The sequence below is a fragment of the Lycium ferocissimum genome, chromosome 3 (genome assembly GCF_029784015.1).
Source record: "Lycium ferocissimum isolate CSIRO_LF1 chromosome 3, AGI_CSIRO_Lferr_CH_V1, whole genome shotgun sequence".
Classification (NCBI taxonomy): Eukaryota; Viridiplantae; Streptophyta; class Magnoliopsida; order Solanales; family Solanaceae; genus Lycium; species Lycium ferocissimum.
The window spans coordinates 19,462,782-19,482,715 of NC_081344.1; the positions used below are offsets into that span (position 1 = coordinate 19,462,782).

The 19,934-nt window shown below is 31.7% G+C and overlaps 1 long non-coding RNA gene and 1 pseudogene across 1 annotated transcript; both read left to right on the plus strand.

Annotated features, from left to right (window-relative positions):
* Nucleotides 1-278: 278 nt before the first annotated feature.
* On the plus strand, nucleotides 279-2,542 carry LOC132049983 (uncharacterized). The gene is made up of 2 exons (XR_009413201.1): nucleotides 279-1,910; nucleotides 2,350-2,542. It is a non-coding gene; the product is annotated as an uncharacterized LOC132049983 (long non-coding RNA).
* Nucleotides 2,543-4,211: 1,669 nt separating this feature from the next.
* Nucleotides 4,212-5,069, plus strand: LOC132051008 (ethylene-responsive transcription factor ERF109-like; annotated as a pseudogene).
* Nucleotides 5,070-19,934: the final 14,865 nt, after the last annotated feature.

The following is a 19,934-nucleotide window of genomic DNA, read 5'->3' on the forward strand; positions in this document are numbered from 1 at the left end:
TCACACTCTTTCATATTTGACCTTTTCAACTCCCATGGCGTCCCTGTGGTTTTTCTACCCAAGGGAATTATCAAATTTTTAATGGATGCTGCATCAAGCCGCTTCGGGGTACATCTGCTGCCGCCGTGAAGAAGAGTAATTGTGCCACTAGGATCGACATTGTTGATTCAATAGCAGAGGGTATTTTAGTCCTCTCATCTTTCTATGCCCTATTTTCCTGTTAATACACGTGTTTCTGCTTCAGTTTGCTTCTATTTCTCCTTCAGCTTTGCTATGAGTCAAAAAGGGATTGCTGTAAGAAAAGGCGAAAAAAAGATAAGGAGTTTTTTCTTCTTCTTTGATTTAGATCTCTAAATCAATCCCTGCTTTTGAATTGGTTAGTCATTTTCTCAAATATTCCTCCAATTTTGAAGCCCAAGTTGTTTTAGGAGTTGATATTGTATCCCTCATCTTCTTTTCTTTTGTGCTAAAAAAACCCATCGATTCAATTCAATGGCCAACAACAATCTTCCTCGAAGAATTATTTAAGGTGAATTTTCCTGTTTGAGCTTTTGGTTCATCATATTCTGTGATCCAACGTTTTTTTTTCATGTAGAAATTTCGATTTAAACCCATCTGTGTTTGATCACTCCTTAGCTAGGATTTTTTATTTACTGTTTGATGTTCTGACTCGATTTAGGTGATTTTGTGTTTCAGCATTTTCTCGGCGAACCTGGGAAATACATCTCTGCGGAAATCATGTACGTATTAGTTTTCTTCTTTAATACTAGAAGAGAAATTATTGAGTATTGGAATGAAATGGCCCCAAATATAGGTGAAGAAAAAGCCAATTTATGCAATTCAAATTGAAGCATTGAAGTTATCTTCATACTACCTGAACCTATTTCTCTTTACCTTTCACCAAAGATGCGTTTTTGTGCTTTTTTCCCTTGAATTTCGGCAAGCATGGTTGACATGATTTAATTTGTTGATTTTGGTATGAGCAAGTGTTCTGCCCCTTGAAGCTTTTCGTGAATTTCTTCATTCGATTGTGTTTTTGATTTGGTTGCAACCTATATTGCTAACAGAGATTTAAAAGTTTTTTGTGTGGTTTAACTCTGACTGCAGCACCAGGATAAGCGCTTCTCCATCAAAAGAAAACATGCGATATTTTAATGTCACGATTCTTGTGCAACACAGTCTCCTATGAAGGTAATTTCCTCAATCAATATGTTAAGCAAATGAAAGTTCATGTTGCTATTGTAGCGTGAAGATGTGTTCCAGCCAAAGCATCATCATCAATTACCTTATTTTGTGAATTTATAACTTTCCAGTTCTGCCCATTATTTTGTGAATTTATAGCTTCCCAGTTCTGCCACTATTTCCTCCTTTCTTTTGTGAATTTATGTAGATAACGAGTGTGTGAAAAAACCTATAAGTATTTTAATGCCACTAAAATGAAAATATGAGATGCATCTAAACTCTAACTTCCCAGTTCTGCCACTATTTCCCCTTTCTTTTGTGAATTTATGTAGATAACGAGTGTGTGAAAAAACCTATAAGTATTTTAATGCCACTAAAATGAAAATATGAGATGCATCTAAACTATAACTTCCCAGTTCTGGCCATTATTTTGTGTAACTTTAAGCTTTCTTCTTTTTTATATGTATCTTGCTATCTTTGTCATCCTATTGCAGTTCATGCTTATTACTAAACAAAAGCATCGACACTTTCTTTTATCAACTGGTTCTTATCTTTTGTTACTACCATCTTCTTAATTACAAGGTTCTTACCCTTTCACTTGTTTTTCTCAAGTAGTTTTTGAGGCAAAGTAAACCTCCAACTGCTATATTTTTGCCATTGCACTATCTCTTTGAAAGGCTGGATTAAAGAAAAACAAGAATATATGGGACGCATGATGCTTTAAAAAGGTACACGACACAACTAATTCGTTCCTGCTACATTGATTTAACATTTAGAGATTTCAAATTATACTTCAGTGTATGTAGAGGTAGCAAAATGTTTGTTTTGATATTATTTTGAAAGAATGAAGAGACGGACAATAAGAAACCTGATAAGAATTTTGTGTCCATGTATCATTCGTTTTCTTTTACCAATAACCTGCACATAAATCACCCAAAGGTTTCTCCGGTAATTTCTATTACGTGAACAAATCATTAACTGGGGATGTAATTTAATATTTCTGCAGAATTGTATGAATGGATATTTAAAGGTCTTATATGCATATGCTAAGTTTTTATACTTACATATAGCCATTATGCGTCCTTTTACTTTATAACTCATAATATTAATTTTTGCACTTCTCTCGACTAATTTACTTAGTTGATTTGTATTCACTTGTTTGCCCAGGTACCTCAAAATCTCCTTATGCTGCGATGACTGACTACTGAGCTTGGGACTCCAGCTCACTGCAAATGATGAATTAGACGTATGCTTGTGTTGTAGTTGAAGTCACAAAAATTGCAAATGATGAATTAAGATATGCTTATGTTGTAGTTGAAGACCCAAACAGTTATAATTGTTGGAAAGGTTGATTCCCGTAGTTTGGAGGCTCTCAATAGAACAAGGAAATAAGAAGTTTGGGTCATGAGAGTTTAGTTTGATAAATTCTGAAATCTTTCAATACCTAGAGGTTCGTGCACCAAAAAGATGTGCATATGTATACTATATATTGACAGTTTAAAGCATATGCTATCACTATCCAATATATATTTTCTCAACTTTTAAATCTGCGTTTCAACACAATTTCACAAAGATACATAAGTGCCGGAAAGAAGTTATATATAATGAAATTAATACTTTAAACATTATGTTTCCTAGGCAGTCTTCTATGCAATGACTCTTAATTATGTTTAATGAATAAATCATCTTTATTACTAAAAAAAAAAAAAAAAAAAAAAAAAAAAGGAGAACTCGTTTGTAGCTGGATAGGAGTAAGTTATTCATGTATTAAAATCTAGCATAAGTAATATTGTGTTTAGTAGCTGGTTATGAGGTGAGTTATTCATATATCAAATTAGTAAGGTGTTTGGTTTGTAATTTAGAAACTCGCATAACTCATACATGAATAAGTTATGAGGGAATCTATGTATTATTTTATGTAGGACAAAATGTGATTTAGCTAATACATCAATAATTAAACCCTGCATAAAATAATACTCCCTCGGTTTCAATTTATGTGAATCTATTTCCTTATTAGTCAGTGCAAAAAAGAATGACCTCTTTCTATATTTTGAAATATTTTACCTTTATGCAATAATTTATAACCACATAAAATATCTATGACTCATTTAGGACCACAAGTTTAAAAGTTTTCTCTTCTTTCTTAAATTTTGTGCCCAGTTAAATGAATTCACATAAATTGAAACGAAAAAAATATATAAATTTCTTCATAATTAATACCGATATAACCCTAACCAGCTACCAAACGAGCCCTGAGTTCATTCATACTACTACATAGTACTCCTATAAAATTGAGGAAAGGAGGAGCACGGAAGATCAAAAAGGATACAACGAGGTAGATGTGGTACTTTGGTCCACTTGGTCTCAAGGAGACAAAATGAAATATCTGACTGGATACTGTCCGCACTCTTGTCTCCCAGAAATCCAAAAGTACCCTCTGCTTTGAGTAAGAGATTACGTCATTTTCTACCCTTATAATTTCAAAATAAGTGATATCTTAACAAAAATCACGTTAATTAAGAAATAAATAAATACAATATATAATTTGCTAAATTATTTTTATTTATTAGATTTTTTTTATAATTAAATAATATTAAAGAGGATTATTTTTTTAAAAAGCATAATTAAAAATACTTGCCAATTTAAATTACTATGATAAAACTTATTTTGAGTTTTTTCTTTTTTTCTAAGCTTACACTTTTTTTGAAACGGACGGACAGAGTATAAACGGCAAAAGCTGTCCAGCTCGTCCATGCATGAAAGTGACAGTCACCGTGTGAACACACCCTCTATTGCCATGTCATCAGGTATTACCCGAAACCTGACCCGCATTTTCATCATCCAAATTCCCACATGCCCAATAGACCACTCACTTAATTACATGCCAGCTAAGCTAAAATCAAACCCGTGTACAAAAGGTGTATTATAGTGTAACTTGTTTGTCCACGTTGGTCTTCACTCTTTCCCTTGTACATAAAGCAAAGAGACTTGGTAAACCAGAAAACTATCATGATCCCCAAAGACCAAAGTTTTCAGCTTTTTCAAATTTCAACAATGCAAAGGTCAACCAATAGAACAGCTTCAATCAACCATCTTTCACAGCCCAAATTCAGTGACGACCAAGAGTTTTCAATCATGGCTGCTGCTTTAAAGAATGTCATAACAGGTAGTACTCATAGTTCTGCTTTCATGGATGCAGCTCAAGAATTTCAAGACGCTATGACCACGACCACTATCAGTGGTAGTGCCACCATTTCATCACCTTCTACGAGTATGTCTAGATTTATTGAGCCGCCCTTGTTTCGCGTTCCTGTAGAACCAGAGCCTTGTCAATTCTGCAGAATAAATGGTTGTTTAGGCTGCGACTATTTTGGAACCCTAGTTGCTGGTGATAACAAGAACAACAACAACACGAAGGTTGTCACGAAGAAGAAGAACTGCAGATGAGTGAGACAGAGACCATGGGGAAAATGGGCTGCGGAGATTAGAGATCCAAGATGGGCTGCCAGAGTATGGCTTGGAACTTTTACTACAGCAGAGGATGCAGCTAGAGCTTATGACAGAGCAGCTGTTGAATTTAGAGGTCCTAGAGCTAAGCTTAATTTCTCATTTGCAGATTATACAACCATCCAACATGAGCAGAGTAATAATACAACTACTTCATCTTCTTCACCCCAGCAAGTAAATTTGGGTCCTAAAGCAAGTAATTTACAGCAGGAAATTAATACGGCTTTTGGTACCGGAAAAGAAGAAAAATTTTGGGATCAATTGATGATATCGGACAATGAGACTCAAGATTGCTTGAGGCCGATGATTTTCCATGGCGAATCTTCTAATTTTGCTAATGGCTATATTTCTCATAGCTTCTGATCACTTTCAATTAAACAAGAATTGAAAAGGAAAACAGAAAAAAGAACAAAAAGATATTTATATTTTCCAATTTTAGGTGTACTTACATTTTTCTTCTTTAATTTAAGATTGTATCATAAATACTTTAGGCACCGTACTGGAATGAATTTGCATTTTGTACGGGAAATATTACATGTGGGGCAAGAGAAACTGACAGAGAAATCATCTGATGATTTTGATGGTCGCCTACCTACGAACTTTACCACGCTTGAAAGTACTAAGGCATTTTTTTAATTAAAGGCACGTCGATAAATTAAAGTTAAATATTGGGAGCATATTGAATGTGCTAAATTGACAAACAATGTTCACACCATGAGAAGTAAGAATGTTATCCACAGCCATTCAGACGTTACTTTGATATTTATCCAGTTTATCAAACGTTTTCTAAAACTCTTTTGGCCCCCCAACTTGGAGTAGCTTACTTTCATCAATTCACAAAGTTTCAATAAGCAATCGATATTTCATGATCAAGGGTATAATACTCTTTGTAGTAACAGTCCATCCATCGTAATCTGGGTAATCGAAGATGCATATCGCAACCGGTCATCATCCGGTGGTATGTGAGCTACAATAGCCAAGCCTGATTATGTACTATATACATACCAATCGCCACTATCTTACTCTTGCAAAAGTACATAGGGGCTAGGGGACCTCTTTTGAATTTTTAGAACTTCTTTCGGAGCGACGTAAGGTCGTTATGCCTGCGATTTCATCATGAGGAGCCAACATTAATAACATGAGTCTCAATACGACTTGGAATCTGACGGATATCATGCTTGAACAACATCGCAAGGAAAAGAATAATCCGAATATCCTTGACTACTAAGAGTGGAGTCCTTTGAAATAACGTTCGTCTACATCTCATAACATTTTAGGACATGCCACGAGAAAGAAGAGTTAGCCTAACATACCTCAAGTCGTCAAGCAACCCAACAACGAGCTTATCACAATTAGAGCGCCAATCCTATTACAAAGGAATACATATACAACTTAGATGGTGCTAGTAGATCACGTATATCAAACGATAACTTGATTCTAAAGTGAAACGGGCAGCATTTCCCCTAATTATTCTCCATCATCCATAACATATTAAGCAACCAACAACAAGAAGAAGCTCATATGCACCGAATCCCTCCGATGTCAAGGCAAAACTCTACCTTAAGGTAGAGTTTGGATTCGCAAGGCAAAATTTCAGCCTCCGCATTCGGTAGAGTTTTGAGGCAAACTCTACCTTAAGGTAGAGTTTTGCCTTCAGGCATGCCAAAACTCTACCTTAAGGCAGAGTTTTACTGTATACCTAAAGGCAAAACTCTGCTTTAAGGCCTAACCATACTACAAAATTCTGCCTTGCGAATTTTTTTTTTTTTACTGAGCCGGAGTTCGAACCCAAACCTCATGGTATTAGGCGAAATGGCCAAAAATTAAAGACCAGTGCATTTGAAGAGCACTCCACACAAAAAATTGTAGATTTTGCTCTTTAAATCGAACTTATGTCTAGCGGAGCATAAGTTCTTTAATGACGCGGGAATAATCTTTGGATATTATGATGCGTAACTTATGTCCCTCTAGGCATAAGTTAGATTTTAAAGGATAAAAATTAAAGACCAAAGAAAAAATAGGGACAAAAGTGCAAACGACCCCTTTCTTTTTGGTCCATTCTTTGTGGCATTTGATTATTGAAAGAATAGTTCGATGAACTCTAAAAATCCAAATCAAACAAATATTTGAGAGTTAATGAAAAACAATTTTCTTATTCTAGAGTTTCTTTTATTTTCAAACAAATCCAAATGCCTGATAACTCTTCTCCTTTTTATTTTATTGAAAAGTTTTGAAAGTATAATCTTCAATAATTCAAATTGAGCTTTACCATACGCAAGATTAATTTCACTAATTTTTTCTGAATTAATTCAATACGTATTGGCTAGCCAACTTATCACAGAAAGATCTTTGATATTTGAACGCTAACATAATTTTCAACATCATATAATCAAAGACACGATTGTTTGTTAGTAGTGGAAAAATGACATCATATATGAAAAATGATGCATCACTAAGCAGGAGTTTTATGACAAAACTTGGCATTTACTTACAGCTTTTATTTTTTATTTTTTAATGCTTTAGGTATTTTTACCTTGATTGAAATTATCTTCTAACGAACTTTGAAGCTTAGAACGACGTATGTAATTGGTTCATTTCATTTTTCTAGACATTCCAAGAAAGAAAAACAAATATAATGAACGATTTTAAGCTGAACGTAATAAACAACACAAAATTAAATTCACTAATCTAATTAGCTATTTTAAGGTCATTCTTAATAGCAAATTCATCATATAAGCATTCAACAAATTAGTCATGCTTAAAATTTGAGTACATTTATTATATCATAGTGCAATACGGGGAAGTCCAAGAAAAATAAAAAGCTAACAAGTTTCATACTTTTTTTTTTTCAAACTATATGAATGCAATTCTATAATATTTACTGTGACTTGATAAAGCTAACAAGTTTCATACTTTTTTTTTTTTTTTTTTTTAAACTTAAAAAGCTGATAAGTTTCAAACTATATGAATGCAATTCTATAATATTTACTGTGACTTGATAAATTTAAGAAGTTTCTTTTTATCTTGTGGTCTTAAACTAAAAATTTGTATAATGTATCAAAATATTTTTTAATTTTGCGGTCTTAAATATGTCATATGTAATACTGAAATTAAAGAGTTTTCAAATGAGAAAGATACATTCTTTATCAAACTAAAAAAAGAAAGTAAAATAAACAAATAAAATAGAGGGAGTAATAATTTTCAAAAAGTATTAAGTAAGATATTAGATTAATATACAATTTCAACTTAATTAACCTACCCAAAAAAGCTCATAAAAGAATCATGTGATATCTGTTGAAAAGCTTAAAAAAATGAGAGCACATGTTGATTTCTCCACGTGGAAAGAGGGGCAACAGATTAGACAACACATGTCACTCTCTAATGTGGGATTAAGCAAAGGAACTTCGGTTGAACTGTCAAAAGTACGGACTGTGTAAAAACGGACGACGGAGAAATTAGATATCCTGTTCCGGTTAACATTAATTCTTGTCCGTGTTCCCATTTTTTTGAAACCGAAACCGTTAAACCGCTTAATCGGAACCGACCGGTTTAACCGGTTAAATTAATTTTTTTTTTTTTTTATAATTTGCGTTAGTAAGGAAATGTACAATTGGCAACGGTCCATTTGGCAAAATGGCGGTTGCCAAACGGTCAAATACTTAATTTTTGGCCCCCCAACCCCCCCAAACTTTTTTTTTTAACACTTTAACCCATCCCCAACCCCTATATAAACCCTTCTTCATTTTCATTTTTTTTAATTCACACAAATCTTCTCTTTCTCTCAAATCTCAATCTCTCAATTATAGTTACTTTGCAATAATTAGTCACTTTATATTTCTCTCAAATAAATATTACAAAGTCTTATTATAGTTTCAATTATTAATTTTGCAATTATAATATTGTTGCGGTGAGTTGGTGATTTTGCAACAATCTGAAGTAACTTTGGTGGATTTGCAATTCTAACACTTTGTATGGAAATTAATCTTTGGCAATTTGGTACCTTCTGTTCCAACTCTATCTTTATTTTTTGCAATTTAATTCTAGCAATTTATTTTTCGAATTTAATTCGAGCAATTTAATTCTAGCAATTTAATTTGTTGTGATTTATTTGATTGTGATTTAAATTAATTTATTTAATAATGTCAAAGAACAAACAAATTGACATAAATAGTAGTAGTGGTATTGTTAGGCTAAAATGAGGAAACATTTTGGAAGAAACACCTAATTAGGTATTGATGTTGGAGGAAATAATCCACTTTTTACGTCATGAGGCAATGCAACAACATTTTACCGACACTTTTAATGAAGACTTAGATGATGATGATGAAACACAACTAAAAAATCCCATAGGAGATACATGTCATGCACAATCACATAAAATTAGGACAAACCGCCTAGAACTCGTAAGTTTTTAAAAAAGTTGAAATTATATGACTAAGAATAGGGAAAACCAATCGGCTACATGTACCCTATGTATAATAGTATTAATATTTAAGCAAGGAACTATGTGGTGGAACGGCACACTAAATGGTCGTATAGAACCAAACATATGGATGTTTGGGGAACTAAAGAAATATAATTTGCGGGGATTCAAATGTACGATAGACAACAACCGGTAGGAATTTTAAGTGTGACAAGAAAAAAGAGCGTGTAGAAATAGCTAAAATGGTAGCTTATGATTGTTTACCATTTTCCTTTCCATCGGAATATTTGTTACTTACATTCAACGTTGTTATAATCCGTTATTTAATTCCTAGAAGTACTTGTAGAGCGTGTAATAGATTTGTTTAAAAAATATAGATTTTATTTGCGCCATGTATTTAATTCTTTAAATAATGTAATAGTTAATGTCTTTTAAGACGCATAATTTAACTTAGTCTTAACAAGTTAGATTTTTTTGCTATTACATGTCATTGGGTTGATGACATGGATATGGAAAAAAATCTTTGGAGCTTTTTTATCCCCCGAAGGAAAAGGTCGCGATCACGATGAAAATTTTTAGCGGAATTGGGCTCTATTATGAGATTTTTTAACATTTATAGAAAAACACTTTGTATTGCTTTAGATAATGCTTCTAATAATACAAAGGCGATTGGTCTTTTAAAAACAAAAACCTCCGCTAAAAAATATTTTTCATGTGAGATGTAGTTGTCACATTTTAAATTTAATTGTTAAAGATGGTCTTGACTATTTTGAAATTCAAAAAGTTAAAATTATTGTTTCTTTTTTGTAATGCTAATAGGGGAAGTTAGAGATTTTAAGAATGCTTGTGTGAAACGAAAATAACCTTAGACCTAGAAAAATTCAAGTAGAAAAAACTAGAACTACACTTACATTATAAACAAAATTATAGGACATAAAAGTTCACATATAATGATAATGATTGGTTAAATTTTTGGGAAATTTAAAGAATGTGTTGAGCTCTAGAAATTTTTATAATGCAACTCTTGCTTTTTCTAATAGTAATTATATATATTTTAGCCTACTTAGCGGAAATAGCTAGAGTTTTACAAGAGTATAAACATAAACACACAGGTTATCAAGGTCTATTTTTGAAATGATAATCAAATTTAGAAGTATTTTTTTAATCCCAACTTTATTTATATTGGGTTCTCTTTTAAATCCTTGTTTAAAAATGTCTTATACTAAATTTGGTTGGTCAAATTTATACATTTTAGAAATTGAATCCGGATTCAATCATCTTTAAATTTGAGTCCGCTCGCTATTGATGATGAGTTTAGAAAAATTCTTACTCATTATTGTAGTTTGAAGAACGTGCTAATCTCTCACGCCCTACTACTTCTTAGAGTAGCAAAAGGGCTTGTCGGGTTTAAAGTTTTACATTCACGTATTCTTCTTCTATCGTTCAAACTTTGATGAATATAAATTTTATTTGATGCAGCCAAATGTGGATATCAAGAAGCCGGATGACTTGAACGTCTTAGCATGGTGGAAGAGTACAAGGCAAGTTATCCGATACTTTCAAGAATGGCTCGAGATATCCTTACGGTTCAAGTATCAACCATGGCTTCGGAGGCATTTAGCCAAGGAAGACTTTTAATTAGACCATAGACATTCATTATCCCGCTTTAGCTTGCAAGTACTAGTTGCATTCGCGATTGGATTAGATCGGAGCGACGCAACCAAAACTTAGAAGCGGAGGAAGGCGAAAAGGAAGAAATTGAAGATTTGATAGCTAGTGGACCCGGACCAAATGGAAGACTTTGAAGATATTTCCATGATATATATGTGGAGGAAATTAACGAAATGGTTCAAAATTGGTGATTTTATTATTCTTTTTCTATACTACTCATGTATTATAAAAGTTAAAAAAAACTACAACTTGCAAATAAATGTTATCCAAAAATGAATAAAATATATGGCTCATTGAGCTTTCTTCTAATTTGTTTCATATTTTTACTTTTATAAAGTTAGGAATATACCTAAAATATACTAATATATTTAAATTAAAAACTAGAAATTCCAAAAGTAACCCTATACTAAGATAACTTAGATTATATAGTATATATATATATATATATATATATATATATGTTTAAGATATATATATATATATTATCAAGTATTACTGGATATTTTAGTTATATATATATATATATATATATATATATATATATATATATATAAGTATATATATAGTATATAACTTCAGATTTATATATATATTAAGTTATATAATCTAAGTACCCGTGTACATATATTGATATATATATATAAGTATATTCTTACTATATTTTATATATATATACATATATATATATATATATATATATATATATATATATGTATACGTATATACGAATTTATAACACTTAGAAAACTATCAGAGCTATAAATAACAAAGTTTCCACCTATATAAGTTATAAGTATATATAGATACTTAAAGTATGTATATGTATATATATATATATATATATATAACCCAAATATATATAGTATATAACTTAAATATATATCTATATATATATATATATATATATCTATATATAAGAATATAACCTATCGTATATTGATATATATACTATATTCTTATTATATTTTAGGTATATGTCCCAGTGCATATATTTTCATCATATATATATATATCTAGTATTTATTGACCCGCCCTTGTTTCAGGTTCCCATAGCAGAACATTTGTCAATTCTGCAAAATAAGTGGTTGTAAATATACCTGCAATTATTTTGGAACGGTACTATAATATATATATATATATAGACGAAGGTTGTCGCGAAGAAGAAGAAAAACAGAGGTGTGAGACAGAGACCTTCAGAGGAAAATGGGCTGCGAAATAAGAGATCCAAGAAGGGCTGCCAGAGTATGGCTTGGAACTTTTACTACGGCAAGGATGCAGCCAGAGCTTATGATAGAGCAGCAATTGAGTTTAGATGCAAAGGAACTAAGCTTAATTTCTCATTTAGCAGATGAGGACGACAAAATTCATATCCTCGTTTCTATATAAAAACTACTACAACTTCACCTTCTTCGCCTCAACAACAACAAGAGCCTGTATGTAGTTATCTTTAACACAGTGATTTATATATATATATATATATATATATATATATATATATATATAGATTGCTTGAAAACGATTAATATCAACATTGGATCTTCTTATCTGCTAATGGATATATTATTATATTAATGTTTTCAATACAAAAGGAAAATTTATTAATATTTATAGTGGAAGACTTGTTTAAAAGGAAACTATTTTCCTCTTTTGAAGTAAAATTTTATAAATTTGGGCATCTGAATTCTGAAGATGTACTTCATTTTTATTCTTTATTAGATTAATACTGTAAAATACAGTTTGGTTTAAATTTTGATTTGGATAATTCTAATTCAAATTTTAAATTAAACATATTCCATGTTTGGTCGGAGAATTAACAAAAAATTAATTTTTCTATTTATACCGAAAAATACTATTTTTTTAATTTTTTTAAATAAAGGTGAAATTAATTATCCAGATTGTAATATCTTTTGCATGGTTTTTTAAGAACACTGACGTTAAATATAATTTGACTAATTTATCTTATTCATTATTTGATTATATATTTTTTTTTTGTACGAATTAATCTCTTTTTCATTTATTAGCTCCTAAGAATGATAAAAAGTAATTAATTTCATCTTATTTAAAATATAAATATCTTTAAGTATATTTATTTTGTGCATAACAAATAAATGACAAAGAAAACCAAAAAGATTTTTCTAGATTAGATCTCTTGAATATAAAATAAACTAAAGGTGACTTTTTAACCTTTTGAAGAAAAATATAGGTGACTTGTGCACGACCATTTCCATCATTATCTCAGATACTTTGGAAATTACATGAATATGGTTTGATTTTTTTTTTTGAGGTTCATTAATTGTATATTTTATATATATACTTAATCTTTTATAAAAAAATCTGATTAATATAACATTGTAGTTTGTAACTCACTAGCCCCCTTTCTCATCCTCCCTCCCCCCCCCATTAAATCACCCCCCTCCAATTTTTTTTTTAAAGTTTTGATATTTTTTTTTTGATTTCTTTGTCATGGGTCCACTCTACTTTTCTGCCAGTTTGGAGATGGTGCCTCCCCCACTTTTTTTTTTTTTTAAAGTTTTGATATTTTTTATTTGCTTTTTCACTAGCCCCCTCCTCCTTGAACCCCCCCCCCAATTTTTTTTTTTTTTAAGTTTTAATTTTTATACATTACTTTTCAAAACATGATTAATATAACATTATAGTTTGTACCCCCAAAAAATTTATTTTTTTTTTAAAAAAGTTTTTTTTAATTATATTTATTTACTTTTTCACCCCCCACCTCCCTCCTCCCCGCCCCCACCCCCCTACCCCCCCATTTTTTTTTTTAATTTTGATTTTCTTTATTGTTTTTTCACCCCCCCCCCCAAAAAAATTAAAAAAACAAATTTGTTTTTCGATTTTCTTAATTTATTTTTTTCACCCCCTTTCTCCTCTGAAAGTAAGGAACCCCCCCCCCCTAAGCCTAAAAAAAATTTTGAAAAGTTTTTCTTTTGTTTTTGCACCCCCACCCTTCCAAAAAGGAAGTTTTTCAAAAAAAATTAGATTTTTTGCACCACCCTCCCCCCTCCCCTCCCTAAAAATAAATGATTTTCTTGAAAAGAAGTTTTGAATTTTTTTATTTTTTTTTTTTGGTTTCTTACTTCCCACCCATCGGAAAAATTAATTTTATTTTTTTAAAAAAAATCCCCCCCCCTCTCTCCAAAAAAAAAAAAAAATCTTGAAACGAAGTTTTGAATTTTTTTTTTGTTTTGGGTTTAGGAAAAATTTGGATAAAATCCGGGTTGTTGTTGTTGTGTGTTGTAGTGAAATAGAAGGTTTTTTTGTTGTTGTCTGGTATGGTTCGGGGTTTGAAAAAGATATCCAACATATGATTTTTTTTGTTCTTGTCCTGGAATTTATACACACTTCGCATAGAAGATATCCAACTGATTTGTAGTTGTTGCAACAAGTTCTACACTTGTGGCAACAAGTAGATATCTTTGCAACAACTTACAAATGTGGAAATTTGGACATAGCTTGATTATTTGGATCTGTTTGTAGAAAATATCCATGATTTTTAGTTGTTGCAACAAGTTCTACAAATTTGTAACAAGTGAACAATATGACAACAATAAACTAATTTCGATTTTGACATAGCTTGATTATTTTTACCTTGTAGAAGATATCCAATTTTTGATTTGTAGTTGTTGCAACAAGCACTACACTTGTTGCAACAAGTAGACAATCTGTTACCTTAGCTAAATCTTGGACATAACTTGATTATTTGGTTAACATTTGTAGAAGATATCCAACGAGATTTGTAGTTGTTGCAACAAGTTCTACACTTGTTGCAATAAGTAGACAATCTGTTGCAACAACTATAAATGTTTGTTGGACATAGCTTAGATTATTTGGTTAACATTTGTAGAAAATATCCAGCAGATTTTTAGTTGTTACCTTAGGGTTGTTCACGGTTTTGGTTAAAACCAAAACCAAACCGAAAATTTAACTAAACCAAATAAAAAAAATCGACATTTGATTTGGTTTGGTTTGGTTTTAAATTTTAAAAATCGATAATATTTTAATTTGGTTATGATTCTATTAAAAAATAACCGAATAAATAACCGAACCAAACCAATAAATTATATACATAAATTTTATAATTATTTATATGTATAATAGTAGTTTTTCATAAATAATTATAAATATTTTGTCATTTATGTTATTTGTGAATGATGTTTATGAACTTATTTATTTTGATTAGTTGTGGTATTTGGAGCGAAATTGCGTTGTTGAATAATTTCTGTTTTTGAACTTATTTATTTTGCTTACTAATTGTTGCAATAGATGCATATAGTAGAATTGCTTGGTTGCTTAGTTGTTACAACAAATTACTCACCTTGTTGGAAAAAAATCAAAAAATTGCTTAAATTATTGTAAAAACTAAAAAATATGTCGCAACAGATGAGTTAATTGTTGCAACATCATACACTTGTTGAAGAAGTTGCAACAAGTTATTAATGTTTCAACAGATGGATCATTGTTTAAGCAAGTTGACTAATTGTTGCAACGGATTAATCACCTTGTTTGAATTATTGCAACAACTTACTCATATGTTGCAATTATCTCATATGTTGCAACAACTTACTCATATGTTGCAATGAGATATCTTATATGTTGCAACAACTCCTCCGATTATTGCAACATATTCACGATATTGCTAATACTGTTTAAATAAGTTACTAATCTCTTTAGACAAATTGCCTAAATGATTACAACGGATTATACAATTGTTGAAGAAGTTGCAACAAATTATGTCTGTTTCAACAAGTTACTAATCCGTTCCAACAAGTAACTAATCTTGTTTAAACAAGTTATTAATCTGATACGACGATGATGCACGGTTGTGGAAGAAGTTGCAACAAATTACTAATTTGTTTCAACAAATTACTGTCCGTTCCAACAAGTAATAATCTGTTTAAACAAATTACTAATACTTACCATGAATCATACGAGTTGTGGAAGAAGTTGCAACAAATTACTAATGATTTTAGTATATATATATATATATATATATATAATTGATCACTAAATATAGTTGATTTCCATTGTTTATCACTAAATATGGGTGAATCAAGTAGTTCACACCAATTCACTCCAATGATCACTCCATTTAGTGCGTATTGGACTTAGTTGATCATCTATCACATTTAAAACACCATCAAATTACTTAAGTATATATATATTGATCAATAAATATGGTTGATTTCCATTGTTTATCACTAAATATGGGTGAATCAAGTAGTTCATATCAATTCACTCCCGTGATCACTACGTTTAATGTGTATTGGACTTAGTTGATTATCTATCTAACCCAAAACACCATCAAATTGTAAGTATATATATTGATCAATAAATATGATTGATTTCCATTGTTTATCACTAAATATGGGTGAATCAAGTAGTTCCCATCAATTCGCTCCCATGATCACTCCGTTTAGTGCGTATTGGACTTAGTTGATCATCTATCACGACCCAAAACACCATCAAATTGCTTAAGTATATATATTGATCAATAAATATGGATTGATTTCCATTGTTTATCACTAAATATGGGTAGTTTCCGTCAATTCACTCCCATGATCACTCCGTTTAGTGCGTACTGTACTTAGTTGATCATCTATCCTGACCCAAAACACCATAAAATTGCTTAAGTATATATATTGATCAATAAATATGATTGATCTCCATTTTTTATCACTAAATATGGTTAATTTCCATTATTTATCACTAAATATGGCTGATTCCCTTTATTGATCACTAAATATGGGTGAACCAAGTAGTATACGTTACTGACAAGTGTAGTATGTTTTGTTGCAGCAAGTGTAATATCTATTGGAACAGCTGTAGTATACCATTGAAACAACTGTAGTATCCTTTGTAACAACTGTGGTATCTGTTGCAGTCGATGTTCATATTTACTGTTAATATATATTCATCACTAAATATCGTTGATTTCATTTGTTTAACACTAGATATGAGTGAATCAAGTAGTTCACATCAATTCACTCTAATAATCACTCGTTTTAGTGCGTGCTGACTTAGTAGATCATCTTTCTGACTCAAAATACTATCAAATTGATTAAGTATTATATATATGATTACTAAATATCGTTGATTTCATTTGTTTATCACTAAATATGAGTGAATCAAGTAGTTCTCGTCAATTCCTATAATAATCACTCGATTTAGTGTATCTTGACTTAGTAGATCATCTTTCACGACTCAAATACTATCAAATTGATTAAGTATTATATATTGATCACTAAATATCGTTGATTTCATTTGCTTATCACTAAATATGGGGTGAATCAAGTAGTTCACGTCAATTCACTCTAATGATCATTGGATTTAGTGCATATTCATGACTAAATTACCATCAATTGATTAAGTATTATATATTGATCACTACTTATCATTGATTTTCTTTGTTTATCACTAAATGTCATTGATTCCCTTTGTTGATCACTAAATATGGGTGAATCAAGTAGTATTCGTTTACCAATAATATACCCATTGTTGCAACAAGTGTAGTATCATTGCAACAAGCATGTAGTATACGTTGCGAAAAGACATAGTTGTTGAACAAGTCCTTACTCTTGTTGGATAAAACACAACAAGTTACCAACTTTTCTAACAAGTCACTCCACTTGTTGAAAAAATCCCAATATGTAACTTAGTTGCTTTGCAAGGCACATCAGTTATTTACATGATTATATTTGCTTGGAAATCTTTTTAGCGATTGGATAAAACACAAGTTACTAGTTGTTGCAACAGAGTCTGTTACTTGTTGGATAAAACCAAACAAATTCTGGTACATTTGCAGCTTTCATTGCTAACTAGCTGTTTAGCAATTTATTAACAACACACACATTTGTGATTTGAACACGATCAACATATCATATAAACCAAGTTCACAAGCACCAAGAACGAGAAATTAACATTCTAAAAGAATAACATTAAAATGTCATAAAGTTCCAACAAATAAGCATTATCACAACACGGTGCAATTAACAACTATGGAGCATTTCGGCTTGGACAACAACTACAAATGCTGTGGATATTTTCTACAAAAACGGGAACCAAATAATGAAGCTATATCAATGATTTGTAGTTGTTGTAGTAACAGTTATCTACTTGTTGCCACAAGTGTAGAACTTGTTGCAACAACTATAAATCTGTTGGATATTTTCTATAAACATAACCAGATAAATACCGGACAAAACAGAGAAAAAGCATCTATCGGATATCTTTTTTCTAAACCACGAACCATACCGAACAACAACGAGAGAAAAATCATCTTTCACTACAAACACCTTTACAACAACACGAATTTTATCCAAACTTTTTCTAAACCCAAAAAAATAAATCAAAACTTATTTTCAATATTCTTTTTGAGTGGGGAGGGGGGTGGTGCAAAAAAAAAAAAAAAATTCAAAACTTTTTTTAAAAAAGCAATTTGGGGAGGGGGTAGTGAGGGGTGGTAAGAGGAGGGGGCTGGTGAAAAAATAAAAAAAATATCAAATTTTTTTAATAGTTTTGGGGGGGTGGGGGGGGGGGGAGGGATGGGAAGAGGAGTGGAGACTGGTAAGAAAAAATTAAAACTTTTTTTAAATTTTTTTTGGGGGGTGGGGGAGAGTTGCGAGGAGGAGGAGGGGGGGGGGTGAAAAAATAAATAAAGAAAATAAAAAAAAAATTAATTTTTTTTGGGGGGGTGGGGGTGGGGGGTGGGGGATGAGGGTGGGGGTGGGGAGAGGGTTGCGAAAAGGGAGGAGGGGGGGTGAAAAAATAAATAAAAATTAAAAAAAAATTAATTATTTTTTTTGGGGGGTGGGGGGGCGGGGTGGGGGTTAGGCGGTTGGGAGGAGGAGGGGGTGAAACAAAAATAAAAAAAAAATAAAAAAAAAAAAATTGGGGGGGTGGGGTGGGGGGGGGGGGGCGGGGGGGGGGGGGGTGGGGGGGGGTGGGGGGGGGTTGCGAGAGGAGGAGGGAGGAGGGGGTGAAAAGACAAATAAAGAAAATAAAAAAAAAATAAAAATTTGCGGGGGGGGGGGATGGGGGTTAGGGGGTTGGGAAGAGGAGAGGGGTGAAAAAAAATATAAAGAAAAAAAAATTTGGGCGGGGGGGGGTGGGGGCGGGGGGGGGGGGGGGGGTGGGGGCATGGGGTCGGGGGCGGGGTGCGGCGAGGGTGGGTCAAAGTGTTAAAAATAAAACTTGAGTGTAAAGTGTTAAAAATAAAGTTGAGGGTTAAAGTGTCAAAATAGAAACTTTTGAAGCCCCGAGCCCCCTTAATCACTAATAGAAAATTATCGTATCCTACGCAATAATTAAAACTTGAAACATTCTTTATCTTAAAAAAAAAAAAACTAAAGAGTGACTAATAATTAAATGCCCCTAGTTTCTTGACAAGGCTTATGATTCACCTTTTTAAACTAACAAGCATGTTGCTATCGGGGTATTTGTATTTTTTATTTTAACTATATAGAAGAGCCGGATTGGCTCCTTTTTGGTCGTCCGTTTCATTTAAATAAAAAAAAAAAGTGTGGCCCCACCAACCAATATTTTTTTTAAAAAAAAGTGTAGGCCCCATAGTAAATACCAATCAATATAAAAAAAAAAAGTGTGGGCCATATTAAACACCAACCAATATAAAAAAATGTGGGCCCCATAGTAAACACCAACCAAGAAAGAAAAAAAGTGGAACCCGCGTCTCCCGAACTCACGGGAAAAAAGAGTGGATCGTATTAACAAAATCGAAAACGATATCAAAAAAAAAAAAAAGTGAATCGTATTAAAAAAAAAAAAAAAAACAAACGATCGAAAAAAAAATAAAAAAAGTCAATTGCCATGCGTATCAGCCCATTAGTGGGAGCGAGAATAAAATTGTACGGCAACATACTTAAAATACTTATATATTAAAATAAGATAGATTTAATTACTTTTTCATTTTTTCCTTACTCTAATAAATGTGAAAAGAGATTAATGTCATAAAAGAAAAAATAATATTAAATGGAGATCAAATAATTCATAAGGTGAATTAGTGAAATTATAATTCTAATTGACGTTTTCTTAAAAAACCGTGTAAAAGACACCATGACAAGTAAAAAATATTTACCAAAAATTAAAAAATAGAAGTTCTTCATTTAAATAGAAAATC